This window comes from Leptonychotes weddellii, chromosome X, assembly GCF_054177405.1.
Source record: "Leptonychotes weddellii isolate Sample4059 chromosome X, ASM5417740v2, whole genome shotgun sequence".
Taxonomy (NCBI): Eukaryota; Metazoa; Chordata; class Mammalia; order Carnivora; family Phocidae; genus Leptonychotes; species Leptonychotes weddellii.
Window position 1 is genome coordinate 66332230 of NC_138385.1, and position 16108 is coordinate 66348337.

A 16108-nucleotide genomic window follows, 5' to 3' on the forward strand; every position below is an offset into this window, starting at 1 on the left:
TGAAAAAGAAAAGCAAAGCTGGAGGCATCACAATTTCAGACTTCAAGTTATATTACAAAGCTGTAGTAACCAAAACAGTATGGTACTGGCACAAAAAGTAGACATATAAGTCAACAGAATAGAACAGAAAACCCAGAAATGAACCCACAACTATATGGTCAATTAATCATCAATAAAACAGGAGAGAATATCCAATGGGGAAAAAGAACGTCTCTTTAACAAATGGTGTTGGGAAAACTAATCAACTACATGTAAAAGAATGAAACTGGACCACTTTGTTTCACCATACACAAAAATAAAGTCAAAAATAGATTAAAGACCTATATGTGAGACCTGAAACCATAAAAATCCTAGAAAGAGAGCATAGGCCATAATGTCTTTGACATTGGCTATAGCAACACTTTTCTAGATACGTCTCATGAGGCAAGGGAAGCAAAACCAAACTATCATGATTTCATCAAAATAAAAAGCTTCTACACAATGAAGGAAACAATCAACACAACTAAAAGGCAACCTACTGAATGGGAGAAGATATTTGCAAATGACATATCCAATAAAGGGTCAGTATCCAAAATATATAAAGAACTCATAAAACTCAACACCCAAAAAAACAAATAATCCAATTAAAAAATGAACAGAAGACATGAACAGACATTTTTCCAAAGAAGACATCCAGATTGCCAACAGGAACATGTAAAGATGCTCAACATCGGGGCGCCTGGGTGGCTCAGTCGTTAAGCATCTGCCTTCAGCTCAGGTCATGATCCTGGGGTCCTGGGATCGAGCCCCGCATTGGGCTCCCTGCTTTGCGGGAAGCCTGCTTCTCCCTCTCCCACTCCCCCTGCTTGTGTTCCATTTCTCTCTGTCAAATAAAGAAAGTCTTAAAAAAAAAAAAAAGATGCTCAACATCACTCATCATCAGGGAAATGCAAATCAAAACTATAATGACATATCACCTCACATCTGTCAGAATGGCCAAAATCAAAAACACGAGAAACAAGTGTTGATGAGGAGGTAGAAAAAAAGGAATGCATGTTGGTTGGAATGCACACTGGTGTAGCCACTGTGGAAAATAGTGTGGAGGTTCCTCAAAAAGTCAAAACTAGAACTACCCTAGGATCCAGTAATCACACTACTAGGTATTTACCCAAAAAATACAAAAACACTAATTCAAAGGGGTACATACACCCTTATGTTTATAACAACACTATTTACAATAGCCAAATTATGGAAACAGCCCAAGTGTCTACTGACTGATGAACGGATAAAGAAGATATAGTAAATGTGTGTGTGTGTGTGTGTATTAAGTCCAAATTGTTAAAACTATGTTTCAAAACTGAATGCAGATAAAAACTGAGAATGTTAACATGTATAGTATGATAAATATATTTCATAATAGCTATCCCCACAAAACAATAGTTTGCCTTACATAACTTATATTAGCAATCTACTGATAATCAGTCTTTTAGCTCATTCCACCATCCTCCCAAATTGAAGATTTCAACTGTGCTGCTATTTCAGAGGTTGGCTCCTTCCTGGAAAATGAGAGCAACCAGAAACGGTTCCCACCCTTTCAACATCCTCAGTATTCCAACTAATTTATATTGCAAAAGGGAGAAGGCTAAATACTGTCCCTGTAAATCAATCCAAATGACTAATGTCCTTATCATTACCAGTTTCTACATTATGGAGACATACTAAGCAATATGTGCCTTCTGAGAACATTTTTTGACAATGTTCAGTAAGCACACCAACTGTTTAGACTAATTTCCCTCCAATTAAAGTAATTTCACAATAAACACAATATTGTGCTAAATAGCGTTTTTACATAAATGGTCTAATAGCCTCAATCCAGAATCTCTCTCTCTTGAGAAATCAGACTAACTTTAATTCTCAATTTTTACACATTTTCATTTAATGGAATTAACTACTTTATAGAGGAAGTTACAATGAAGAATAAATGAGATGACGCTGCTTGATACATAGTAAGGTCCTCAATGTCAGCTCCCTAAGATTTATTCCTTTAGAATGCCTTGGAAACTGGTCTCAATATATTAAAATTGTCTTTACCAGAATAAACTTATTGTTTTAATCATATTCATACACATACAGTAGACCCATAGATGTTTCTGAACAAACTGAGCATAGGGAATCTTTTGTCAATTAACAACAGCATTATATACATCAAGAGAGTCCATTCTTCATATAGTTTCTGTACTGTCTTGAAAGCATTAGACAAACAAATGTAACCAGAGACAAAGTAAACATCTCAAAGGCATTGGTATCTTCAGTAACTATCTTTATGGGTCTTAAACATACTATGGTTATAATTAAAATCACCAAGACTGAACTGTAAAGACATTACTTTCCTGAATATGAAACTGGAGCTGAAAATTATGATTCCACTGAGATCAGCTATGAGACAGTAATGAAATAGGAAATGCTAGTAAGAGGGGCGCCTGGGTGGCTCAGTTGTTAAGCGTCTGCCTTCGGCTCAGGTCATGATCCCAGAGTCCTGGGATCAAGCCCCGCATCGGGCTCCCTGCTCAGCGGGGAGCCTGCTTCTCCCTCTCCCACTCCCCCTGCTTGTGTTCCCTCTCTCGCTGTGTGTCTCTCTGTCAAATAAATAAAATCTTTATAAAAAAAGGAAATGCTAGTAAGAATAACAATTTCCAGAGTAATCTTACAAATATATATTTCAGATATGCTAATATATAGATTTATCTGTGAAAACAATACATAAAAACATTTTATTGACTCCTGATGCATTCAAAGTCTGAAATCTGGCCAATCCTGTTACTGCTTCTAACAACAATATCAACAAAAACCTGAAAGATACCCTGTCAGTGCTAAATGTCTGCAACAGCAAAACACTAAATTACCTTTCCTTATTTTAATCCACATTCATGCAAAAAAAAATCTAAGAGACTGAATCAATACAGTAACAGTGAACATATATATTCACTCTACTACTCTAGAAAGCAAGATGATTTTTTAAACTAGAATAAAGTCATAACATCCCAGAAAAACTAAAAAAGAGTGCCATCCACAGATCATAAATGGTGGGGAATCTCCAAAGGGACAGAAAACAATAGATCACATCCACAGGGAAACAAAATCTATGGAAACCAAGGCTTCAAACACATATATGGAAAAAACTATTACAAAGTTAGGACTGATTTGGGAAGCACCAAACCTACTCACAGTGGATACCGGAAACATGAAGTGGCCTTGGGGAATTCATCTGAGAGATTAAATGGGAAGGTAAAGGGGGAACAACTGGAAAAGCCTATCCACACCCAAACCCCTGTTGTGTTAAGAAGTAAGCAGCAATGAAGTTTGCCCAAAAACTCAAGCAGGAGCTGGACCAGAAAACCAGGAAATCACCAAAACCCTGAGAAACACCAAAGCTTAGAAAAAGAGAAGCACCAAACTCAACAAAGTCTTTAGAACAATTTCAAACCTGCCTATTTTCACTGCTGTTTCAGGATACCATGATAACAGACTTTCTCCAATCCTCTGACTCCCTTTTCTCCACATTGTGAAAAGCGTAATTTCTGTAGTGAGCACATAGTTCAAAAGCAATATAAACAAATGAGTAACTTTGTTCCCCTTTTGCATTGTTAAGTGGCTACACTATCCCTGTACTGCCTGTTTCTGGACTCTTCCAAGAGAGAAAAAAGCGCCTTGCTAATTTGTGGGTCATGCTGTGAGAATTTTATGTCACTCAAAACTGAATAAAATCCTAAAAGATAAAAAAAAAAAAAAAGAACAATTAACTTGAAGTAGGTACTTAATGCTGCCTGGCAGTCTTACTACCATTCATTTTACCATTCTCTTAGAAAACTGATTTGGAGGGGGAGATGAACCATGAGAGACGATGGACTCTGAAAAACAAAATGAGGGTTCTAGAGAGGAGGGGGGTGGGAGGATGGGTTAGCCTGGTGATGGGTATTAAAGAGGGCACGTTCTGCATGGAGCACTGGATGTTATACATAAACAACGAATCATGGAACACTTCATCAAAAACTAATGATGTAATGTATGGTGATTAACATAACAATAAAAAATTTTTTTAAAAGAAAACTAATTTATACCTTCTCCTCTCTCCTCAAAATTTAATACATACTTCCTCCCCCAAACTCATACTCTGATGATGACCAAGCTTCTATTTCACTGAGAAAATAAAAAAGAAACAAGAAGAGAATTACCATAAGCTCCCACTACCACATCTACTCACCTATTATCATTTGTGCCCATACTCTCTACCTTCACCCATATTATTATGGACAATCTGTCTGGGCTCCTATGCTAAGGCCAACCCCTCTATTTAGAAACTAAACTTCCATCTCCTCTCACCTTCTCAGGAACATCACTCCAGTAATTTTCCTTTCTCTTTCTCTTTCCTATATCGGCAATTTTTCCCTCCCTTTGAAATCGTTCCTCTTATGAGATTGTATCCCCATTAAAACAAACCCTCACAATCAGAGCTCATTGAGATATGACCAATTATGAAGCTGGAGCAGGGAAGAATAGAATAGGTCTATAATATCTTGTTGTGTAAATGTAAGCTCAAAGAATGATGGGGACACATCAAAAGTGTAAAGGAACAAGCTTGAAGAGGATCCCACCAGCCTAATCTGAGATAGCTGGTACATCAAAAAAAATAATGATACTAATGAGTTATAACCCATAGAATAAAATAAAATCTATACTGTTATACATTTAAATAAATCAATTAATAAATGGGGAAGAATGGAAAGCTGTAATCCAAGTAATAAATATAAAATTTGAAAACCACCATATGGCAGTCACCATAGTAATTGTAAAATAGTAGGCAACAATCTTCAATGGCTACCAAAACTGTGGGTAAAGGTTTATGATTAACATAGTCTCAAAGTAACTCCTCACAAATTACTTAATTATAAAATAAAAAATAACTTTTCAGTGGAAAACCCTGGTAGACACCACCTTAAACCAGTGATCAAAATTAATTTCACCTTTGCAATGACATGGATGGAACTAGTGTGTTACGCTATGCGAAATAAATCAATCAGAGAAAGACAATTATATGATCTCACTGATATGTGGAATTTAAGAAACAAAACAGAGGATCATAGGGGAAGAGAGGAAAAAAATAAAACAAGACAAAATCAGAGAAGGACACAAACCATAAGAGACTCTTAAGCATAGGAAACAATAGATCACAGGGTGGCTGGAGGGGAGAGGGGTAGGGAGATGGGGTAACTGGGTGATGGACATTAAGGAGGGCATGTGATGTAAAGAACACTGGGTATTATATAAGACTGATGAATCACTGACCTCTACATCTGAAACTAATAATACATTATATGCTCATTGGATTTAAATAAAAATTAATTAAAAATATTAATATCACCAGTAATAAGATAATGGATAGCATGTGCCTCCTGATATAATGCACTGAAAGGACCCAACATCACCTTTACAGTATTCCTGCCACAAATGCATAACCTGAATCTAATCATGTGGAAACATCAGGCCAATCCATTTTGAATACTAATCTACAAAATAACTGGCCTATACTCATCAAAATCATCAAGGTCATGAAAGACAAAGAAAGGCTAAAACAATTGCTCCGGATTAGAAGAAACTATTAAAGGAGCATGACAATAAAATGAAAACAGTTATCCTAGATTGTATCCTGAACCAGAATTTTTTTTCTTTGCTATTATGAAAAGGAGTCACATATTTAGAAGAAATCTTCTTTAGAGAACAGTTAAAGATGAAGAATCTGAAAGAATTCTGGAACACCCATTAAACATCCCACTCAGTACAGCTAGCTACAAAAGATCTCACTGCTACTGCAGGCATTCACGAGATGTGAGGTGAGGCAATGTTAACCTAGAAGTTACAAAGTTTACACACTTTGAGGAAGCCCAAATCAGCTACCAATGTTAATCAATAAACTTTCATTTTAAATATAAAGCAACACCCAAAAAAATGACTAAACATGGGAGATTTAGCAACCATAAAAATTAATAATATGTATTCAAACCCAAAGGAATGACTCAGGAACATGAAAATAAGCAAATTAATGGAAAGAACTCAATTGTACATCAGTGGGAGAAAGGAAAGATGAATGAACTTGAGCTACATATATGAACATGGGTGAATCATAAACAATATTGTTTTTTTAAAAATGTGAAAGAATGTATATGCTAGTATACTATTTACATGAAGTTTTAAATCTTGCAAAAAAATACAGGTATCCAGGGAACAGCAAATGTGCTAATAACTTTTTATTTCTTAAGTTGAGGAATAGGTATATGGGAATTCCTTGTTTTATTCTTGATATCCTTGCATATATCACAAAGATTTCATTGTAAATGTTTTAAGTCAAGAATATAGGATAATTAATGGAATATTTCAGCAACAGCCAATCCTATTCTCCAAGAGGTTCATACACATACCTTAATATAAAAGAATGTGCCTGCTTTTATTCATTTTTTTGAAGATTTTATTTATTTGAGGGGCGCCTGAGTGGCTCAGTCATTAAGCCTCTGCCTTTGGCTCAGGTCATGATCCCAGGGTCCTGGGATCGAGACCCGCATCGGGCTCCCTGCTCCCTGTTCTGTGGGAAGCCTGCTTCTCCCACTCACACTCACCCTGCTTGTGTGTTCCCTCTCTTGCTGTGTCTCTCTCTGTCAAATAAATAAATAAAATCTTTTAAAAAAAGATTTTATTTGTTTGAGAGAGAGCACAAGTGAGGGTGGGGAAGGGGAGAGGGAGAAGGAGAAGCAGACTCCCTGCTGAGCGGGGAGCTTGACACAGGGCTCAATCCCAGGACCCTGAGATCATGACCTGAGCCGAAGGCAGTTTTGTTTTGTTTTTTTTAAGATTTTATTTTTTATTATTTATTTGTCAGAGAGAAAGAGAAAGAGCAAGCACAAGCAGGGGGAACGGCAGGCAGAGAGAGAAGCAGGCTCCCTGCTGAGCAAGGAGCCTGATTCAGGACTCGATCCCAGGACCCTGGGATCATGACCTGAGCCAAAGGCAAACGCTTAACCGACTGAGCCACCTAGGCATCCCTCAAAGGCAGATGCTTAACCAACTGAGCCACCCAGGCATCCCTTGAAGGCAGATGCTTAACTGGCTGAGCCCCCCAGGAGCCCCAGAATGTGCCTGCTTTTAAAAAGAAAAAACAAACTATTTTTGATAGTCTCATCAGTTCAGATCAGGTTTGCCACCAAATGAATTTTGGCAACAAATATAGGAAAATCCTCTCAGTATCCAAAAACTTTTAGAATTAAGACATTAGGACCTATAATAAGAAATGGAGAAGTCTACAATTGTAGTAGGATACTGCCACACATTTTTTCCCACAAAGTAAAAGAATAACTGGACAAAAAAAGGATATAGAGAATTTGAATATTATAATTAAGAAGCATGATGTAATAAATATAGAGAAAACTTGGAATACTCCTCCCAGAATGGAAAATATATATCTTTAGCAGATAAAGCAAAAAAAAAAAAAAAAAAATCAAATTCCAGAAAGTAAAAAGCATGGTCTGACTACAATGCCATAAATATAGAAATTAACAATAAAAATTATCCAATTCAAAATAAACAATCATTTAAAACAAGTTTTATCTAAGAGGAAATCAAAGCAAAATTTTTAAAACTTCTTACAAATAAAGTCACTAAAACACTGGAATAGTGGTATAAGAATAGATAAAGATCAAAGGAACAAAAGAGAGAGTTGAGAAATGAGTCAAGTATGTATAGTAATTTCAGATATGATAAAGATACCATTTCAGATCAATGTGGAAATGATAAGACTATGTGTGTTGGGACAAATGTCTATTCATTTTGAAAAAAACAAACAAACAAACAACACAACTAGATCTTTACTTCAGATAGTACACACACACACACACACAAAAATCAAAATCCCAGTGGAATATAGAGCTAAATGAAGAAAAAATTTTAAAGTATTAGAAGAAAATATAGAATATTTTATGCTCATGAGCCTTCCTAAGCAAGATACAAAATAAAAAAGCAAAAAAAAGTGAATAGATTTGATCTTATAATTAAAAAAAAGCTTCTGTGTGACAAAGGACACTATAAGCAAATTAGGGACACACTAGAAGAAAGTAATCGCAATATATTTAACAAAGAATTAGTATCAGAACATATTAAGAAATCAAAGAGAAATAGTAGAAGCTCTCAATAGATAAATGGGCAAAGAATATGAGTGACATTTGCAAAGAAAAAAATGAATATGCAATAAACAAAGGAAGAAGTAAACAGACTACAGTATAGCCATATCCAAGGGAATACTATTCAACAATAAAAAATAAGCAACTAGTGATACATGTAACAAGTTGAACGGATCTCAAGTCAATTTCAAAAGGTTATACAAAGGACAAAATGATCATGAGGGGGAACAGAGTAGTGATTGCCAGGGGTTAGAGGTGGAAGAGGGTGTGACTATTAATGGATAGCTCAAAGGAGTTTTTTTGAGTGATGGAACTGTTCTGCAACCTGATTGTGGTGATTGCTAGACAAATCTATACATGAAATAAATTTATAGAACTACAGATACACACAAAATAAGTGAGTGCATGTGATAACTGATAAAATCCAAATAAGGTTTTTAGTTTAATTAATAGTATCATACACTGTCTATTTCCTGGTTTTGATGATTGCACTATGATTAAATGTTAATATTGGGGAAAGCTGAATGAAGGGTACACAGAAATTCTCTGCACTATTTTGGCAAGCTCTATGTAAGTCTAAAATCATTTCAAAATAAAAAGTCAAAAATAAACATATGAAGACATGCTTATCATCTCTAGTAATCAAGGAAATGTAAATTAAAACAATGTTATTTTTTACGCATCAGCCTAGCAAAAAAAATCTGATGTTATCAAATATTGACAGATTGTGCCACTGGCTGATGAGAATTTAAATTGGTCTAGTCTCTTGGAAAAGCAATTTGGCAATATGTATTAATATAAAAAAATGTATAGAACTGTGGTCTAGTAATTCTGCCCCAGTGTCTCCTCTAGCATGATCTATGTTCATTGTAATATTAGTAGTGAAAAACTGGAAATAGCCACAGTGTCCATCGGTAGGAGGAACAGCTAAATAAACTGCAGTATGGTCTTACTAATGAATACTATGGGGCAATTAAATCAGTATACCATATGTAATAACATAGATATATTTCCAAGACATATAATTAAGTAAAAAAAAAAGTACAAATTAACACATACAGTAGGATCTCTTTTATGCTTAAAGACAAAAATGAAACCAGAAAACAATGCTATGTCTGGTCTAAGCATACATATCTATGTATGTAACTACATTGAAAAAAGTCTGGAAGGACATATACCGAATTGACAACAGAAGGGACAAGGACATGGGTGGGTCAAATGAGGCTTCTCAGCATTGTTTTAAATTTTTACCAAAAGTATATAGTGGCATATTACTCATGTAATTAAAGTAATTGGAAAAAGATTTTTTAAAAAGGAAAAAGAATGCAAATACTGTGGTAAAGAATCAAAGTGATATTCAAACATTATAGTCAGTAGGGATGCAACTGTATATAAAATGCTGAGGTTTAATTTCTCTCTAGCAGCTGAAAATGAAACCATTCTAAATGGATGTTTGATTAGAACACAATGTCAAATGAAAAGAAATCCATCTTAACCACCAGAAGTACAAATTCACTAGTACTAACACATCACACTAGAGGAGGTAAGAAATGCTGACCTTAGCAATAGATAAATATCAGAATAAGTGGTTTTCCATATCATTTGGATAAAATGATCAAAACCACAATTGGCACATCTGAACTTATGATTCACTTCCTGTCTCTTATATGCCCCTAGTCCATTGCTAAATGGGAAAATAAAATGGACAAATAAGAACAGATTAGGTTGCCCACCAAACACAAGTTCATTATCAATTTGGAAGTCCTGATGAGGCAACAAGAATGATAAATATCAACAAAGAATCCTTCTGCCACTGAGAGCAAGCTGACAGAGATATCTACAGATATTCTTATTTATTCAACAAACATGTAACAAGAAACTATTTGTATCAAACACTGTGCTAGGTGCTAGGAATATAGAGGTAAATAGTGTACAGATCTCTGTGCAAAAAAATTTCAGTGTTACTGGGGAGACAGACACAAAATATAAGCATATGTGACCAGACTGAAGATCTCTCTTTTCTCTATCTCAGCAGTAAAATAACCCAAATATCAGAAATTCACTCCATCCCTTTGTCATCAACTCTCTAGGGTTTAGTGACAGGACTATAGTGGTTACCTCACTTAAGTGATATTTTGCAATGACAAAAATTAGGAAAGTGAGGTTCTACTTCTAATACCTTCCTCCATCCCCAGCAGTTACCAATGAAAAGTGCTGGACAAAGGAAAAAACAAAACAAAGCAAAACAAAAAACGCCTGAAGTTATAAGAGAGCAAGCAAAAGCAGGTAGAAATAGGTAGGAAGGTGACAGTAGGAGAAAAGGAAGGACAGTGGATGAGTTGCCATTTTTATGGCTTTTCACCTGAAAGCAAGCCCTATAGCAGCTAAAAATCAGAAGAAAACCCCAACATTCTTTTAAGATTGAAGAAAGAGAGGAAGGAATCTGGTAGTACAGAGCCTTCCAGGCCCGAAAAGTTCCTGGTGCTCTACCACACAGCAGGAAAAGATCCAGGCTAGATGTCTCCTAACACTTCACCTAATAGCAGAAGGCAACCCAAGTCATTATGTCCTCACCCTCTATCCAGTGGCAGAGAGCCATATAGACTCCTTAACTCCTGACCAGCAGTAGACAGTGACCAGGTAAGTGCCTCCATAACCTAGTGGCACTAGACCCTTCTAGTATGAAGGGTACCAGCATCAGGTGGCCAGAAAAGAGGCCAGGGGAAATGTTCTCCAACCTTTGGCCCAGCATCCACCATTCCCGAAACCTAACACTTGGCAGCCCAGAAAAGCCCCTTCCATTACTGCACGTAGCACCAATAGGGACCCAGCGAGAGCTCAACCAGAGCCAGAAGACCAAGTAGTCCAGAATAGTATTGCAAGAGCTCAGGAAACTAAATTATCTTTGGAACTACAGCCCACAAAAGAAGAATAGAGTCTACAGGCTAAACTTAATAGTGCAAGTCCCTGCTAAACTAGAAGATTTAAATATGACCAAGTCTCCAGTGATAATACCCAAAATGTCTAATATACAACAAAAAAAACATTTGTTATATGAAGAGTGAGAAAAATCATAACTCAAATGGGAAAAAACAACTCATACCAATACCAAGATAAATCAGATGTTGGAATTATCTTATAAGGACTGTACAATAGCGATCAGAAAAAGAACCTCAGTGAGTAATTACAATTTCTCTGGAAACAAATGAAGAAATAGAAAACCTCAGGGGAAAAAAAGAACTTATAATAATGATATAGAAATTATAGAATTGAAAAATATAATAACCTCAATTAAAAAAAACTGAGTAGGATTGGGTGCCTGGGTGGCTCAGTTGGTTAAGCAACTGCCTTCGGCTCAGGTCATGATCCTGGAGTCCCGAGATCGAGTCCCACATGAGGCTCCCTGCTCAGCAGGGAGTCTGCTTCTCCCTCTGACCCTCCTCCCTCTCATGCTCTCTGTCTCTCATTCTCTCTCTCGCAAATAAATAAAATCTTAAAAAAAAAAAAATTAAAAAACAAAACAAAACAAAACTGAGTAGGGGCGCCTGGGTGGCTCAGTTGTTAAGCGTCTGCCTTTGTCTCAGGTCGTGATCCCAGATTCCTGGGATTGAGCTCCACATCAGGCTCCCTGCTCCACGGGAAGCCTGCTTCTCCCTCTTGCACTCCCCCTGCTTGTGTTCCCTCTCTCGCTGTCTCTCTCTCTCTGTCAAATAAATAAATAAATAAAATCTTTTTAAAAAAATAAAAAAATACAAAAACTAAATAGGCTAATTAATAACCTGGAAAGGACAGAAAATAGAATCAGTGAACTTGAGTACGGATTAATATAATTTACTCAGTTTGAATAAGAGAGAAAAGAGAAAGAAATGAACAGGGTCTCTAAACCTGTGGAAAAATAATTTTTAAAAAGACTGAAAATTCATGTAATTTGAGCCTTAGCAGGAAACAAAAAAGAACATGGAGCAGGAAAAAAAAAATATTTTAAAGAAACAATGGCTGAAAACTTCCCAAATTTGGCTAAAGACATAAAACAGATATGTGAAGCTGAGGGAACTTCAAAGAGGTCAAACCCAAAGAAATCCATACCAAGATACATCATACTTGTAAAAATTAAATTTTAACAGCAACTAGGAAGTAACGACACATTACTGTTAGGGGAACATCAACATGAATGACAGCATATTTCTCTTCTAAAAACACAGAGGCCAAAAGGAGGGGAATAACATTTTTCAAGTTAATAAAGAAAATAATTATTAACTATGAATTCTACATCCAGCAAAATATATATTCAGAAATGAAAAAGAAAAAAGATATACTCAGACAAAACAAAACTAGGAGAATTTTTCACTACTAGATCATTAAACTTATATACTTGGGACAATTATATTTTATTTTTTTAAAGATTTTTATTTATTTATTCATGAGAGACAGAGAGAGAGAGAGAGAGAGAGGCAGAGGGAGAAACAGGCTCCCCGCTGAGCAGGGAGCCCCATGCAGGACTCGATCCCAGGACCCTGGGGTCACAAGCTGAGCCGAAGGCAGACGCTTAACAGCCGAGCCACCCAGGTGCCCGGGACAATTATATTTTAAAAGTAGGAAGGGTAAGGAGACCTAAATGGAAGGTTTCAATACTTGACTTGAAGTGGTAAAATGTCCATACCAGCAGAGTGTGGAGCTTACATATAGAGAGAGTAATACATAGAGCAACCACTAAGGAAACTATACAGCACAATACTCTCAATACAGTATAAATAAAACAAGGAATCCTAAAAAAAATTTGCAAGCAACTCACAGGAAGGCAAGAACAAAGAAACAGAGGAAAGAGAAACACAGGAAAGAAACAAAAAGCAAATATTAAAATGGCAAACTTAAGTCCTAAGTTATCCGTAATTATTTTGAATGTAAATGGTCTAAATACACCAAATAAAAGGGAGACACTGTCAGAGTGGATTAAAAAAAAAAAAAGCTGGATGCTTTCTACTAGAAGCTTACTTTAAACACAACAAGATAAATAGGTTGAAAGTAGAAGGAAGAAAAAAAAGATATACCATGCTAACATTAATCAAAAGAAAGCAGGAGTGGATATGTACTATCAGATAATGCATACTTCACAGAAAAAATTACTAGGGATGAAGAGGGATATAATATAATGATAATAAGAGAAATCCACTGAGAAGACATAGCCATCCTAAATGTGAATGCATGAAACAAACCTTCAAGACAAATGGGATAAAAAATGACTGAGCTAAAAGGAGAAATAGATAAATCTACAATTATGTTAGAAACTTCAGCATTCAGGGTGCCTGGGTGGCTCAGTCGGGTAAGCGTCTGCCTTCGGCTCAGGTCCTGATCCCGGGGTCCAGGTGATATTTTGCAATTGAGGGATTGAGTCAGCCTCACGTTGGGCTCCCTGCTCAGTGGGGCGTCTGCTTCTCCCTCTTCCTCTGTCCCTCCCAACTCATGCTCGCTCTCTCTCATTCTCTCAAATAAATAAAATCTCTTAAAAAAAGAAACTTCAGCATCCTATTCTCAGCATCTGATGGGATCTCTAGACAGAAAATTAGCAAAGATATAGAAAAATGTCAGACTAATATCTCCCATGAATTTCAGATTCAAAAATCCTCAACAAAATATTAGTAAATTAAATCCAACAATGTATACAAAGAATTACATATTATGACTAAATGGATTTATTCCAAGGAGGCAGTGATGTTTCAACATTTGAAATCAATGTAACCCACAATACCAATAGTTGAAAAAAATCATAAAATTACATTAATTAACACAGAAAAGGCAAATTTTCTCAGTAAGTCAGGAATAGCCAATAGGCACTACCTCACCTTGATAAAGAACATGTATGAAAAATCTATAGCTTACATCACTCATAATAGGGAAAGACTTAATGTTTTCCTCTAAGCTTGGGGAACAAGGTAAGGACAATTATTCCCACCACTCTTATTATTCAACACAATATTTAAAATTCTAACCAGGACAATAAAAGGAAAATAAGAACTAAATGGCATATAGAGTAGAAAGGAAGAGATTAAACTGTCTCCATTTTGGAGATTACATGATTGTCTACATAAAAAAAAATCCCGGGCGCCTGAGTGGCTCAGTCGTTAAGCGGCTGCCTTCAGCCCAGGTCATGATCCCAGAGTCCTGGGATCGAGTCCCACATCGGGCTCCCTGCTCAGTGGGAAGCCTGCTTCTCCCTCTCCCACTCCCCCTGCTTGTGTTCCTGCTCTCGCTGTCTCTGTCAAATAAATAAATAAAATCTTTTAAAAAAAAAAAAATCCCAAGGATTCTACCCAAAAAACTCCTAGAACTAATTAAGCTCAGCAAGGTCATGGGACACAAGACACACGCACTCACACATGCACACACGCGCACACACACACACACACACACACACACCCCACACCCACCAATTGCATTTCTATGTACTAACAGTGAACATGTGGGAACTGAAATAAAAGCAATACCATTTATAATCTCTCCAAAGAAAATTAAATACTTAATTAAATACTGAAATTTAACAAAAGATGTTCAGGATATGTACACTGAAAATTACAAAATGCTAATGAAAGCAATCAAAGAAGATTTAAATATATGGAGAGACATTGCATTCATGCACTGGGAGACTCAATATAGTAAAGATGTCAATTTTCCCCACATTTACATATAGGATTAATGCAATTACTATCAAAATCCTGGCAAGATTTGCTGTAGATATAGACAAGATTCTAAAATTTATATGGAAAGTCAGACATCCTATAATAGGTAAAATAATCTTTAAAAAAGAACTAAATTTAATTTAAATAATTAAAAAAAGAAGACAGTGGGAGAAAACACTTTACTCAATGTTAAGTCTTTCTATATAACTACAGTAATCAAGATCTACATCTTGAGACATAGACATAAACGATCTACATCTTGAGACAGAGACATAAACGAGTTAAACAGAATAGAGAACCCAGAAAAAGACCCACACAAGAGTGCCTGGGTGGCTCGGTCAGTTCAGCGTCTGCCTTCGGCTCAGGTCATGATCCCAGGGTCCTGGGATCAAGTTCCATGTCAGGCTCCCTGCTCAGCAGGGAGTCTGCTTCCCCTCCTCACTTTGCCCCTCCCCCTGCTCCTTCTCTCGTTCACTCTCTCTCAAATAAATAAATACTTTAAAAAACCAAAAAGACCCACACAAATATGCCCAACTGATTTTTGACAAAGGCATAAAAAGCAACTCAATGGAAAAAGAATAGTCTTTTCAACAAATGATACTAGAGCAACTAAACATCTACAGGTAGAAAAAAAGAAAGAAAAAGAAAAACCCTGAATATTAACCTCACACCTTACACAAAAATCAACAAAATAACATAGATCACCTAGATCATAAGTGAAAACCATGAACTGAAAAACAAGAGAAAATCTGAAGGATCTAAGGCTAGGCAAAGAGATTTCACATCAAAGACACAATCAATACCAAAGAAATTAAAAAATGGGACCTCATCAAAATTTAAATTTGTTCTCTTAATTTCTTGAAAAACGTTTATGTTTATATAAAGCAAAAATTATAAGATTGCACTGTGTGGTTTATGACATATGTAGATATAATATATATATAACTTTATAGCTTAAAGCCTAGAGGGAATAAATGGTTACATGGTTCTTATATTTTACATAATACAATATTAAAGCCATATAGAAACTGGAGAATTAAGAATGTAAAATAAAGATGGGGAGCAAGATGGCGGAGGAGTAGGAGACCTGGATTTTGTCTCTTCTCAGGAATTCAGCTGGATAGGGATCAAACCATTCTGAACACCTACAAACTCAACAGGAGATCGAAGAAAAGAATAGCAAAAACTCTCTGAACAGAAAAGCGACCACTTTCTGGAAGGTAGGACGTGCGG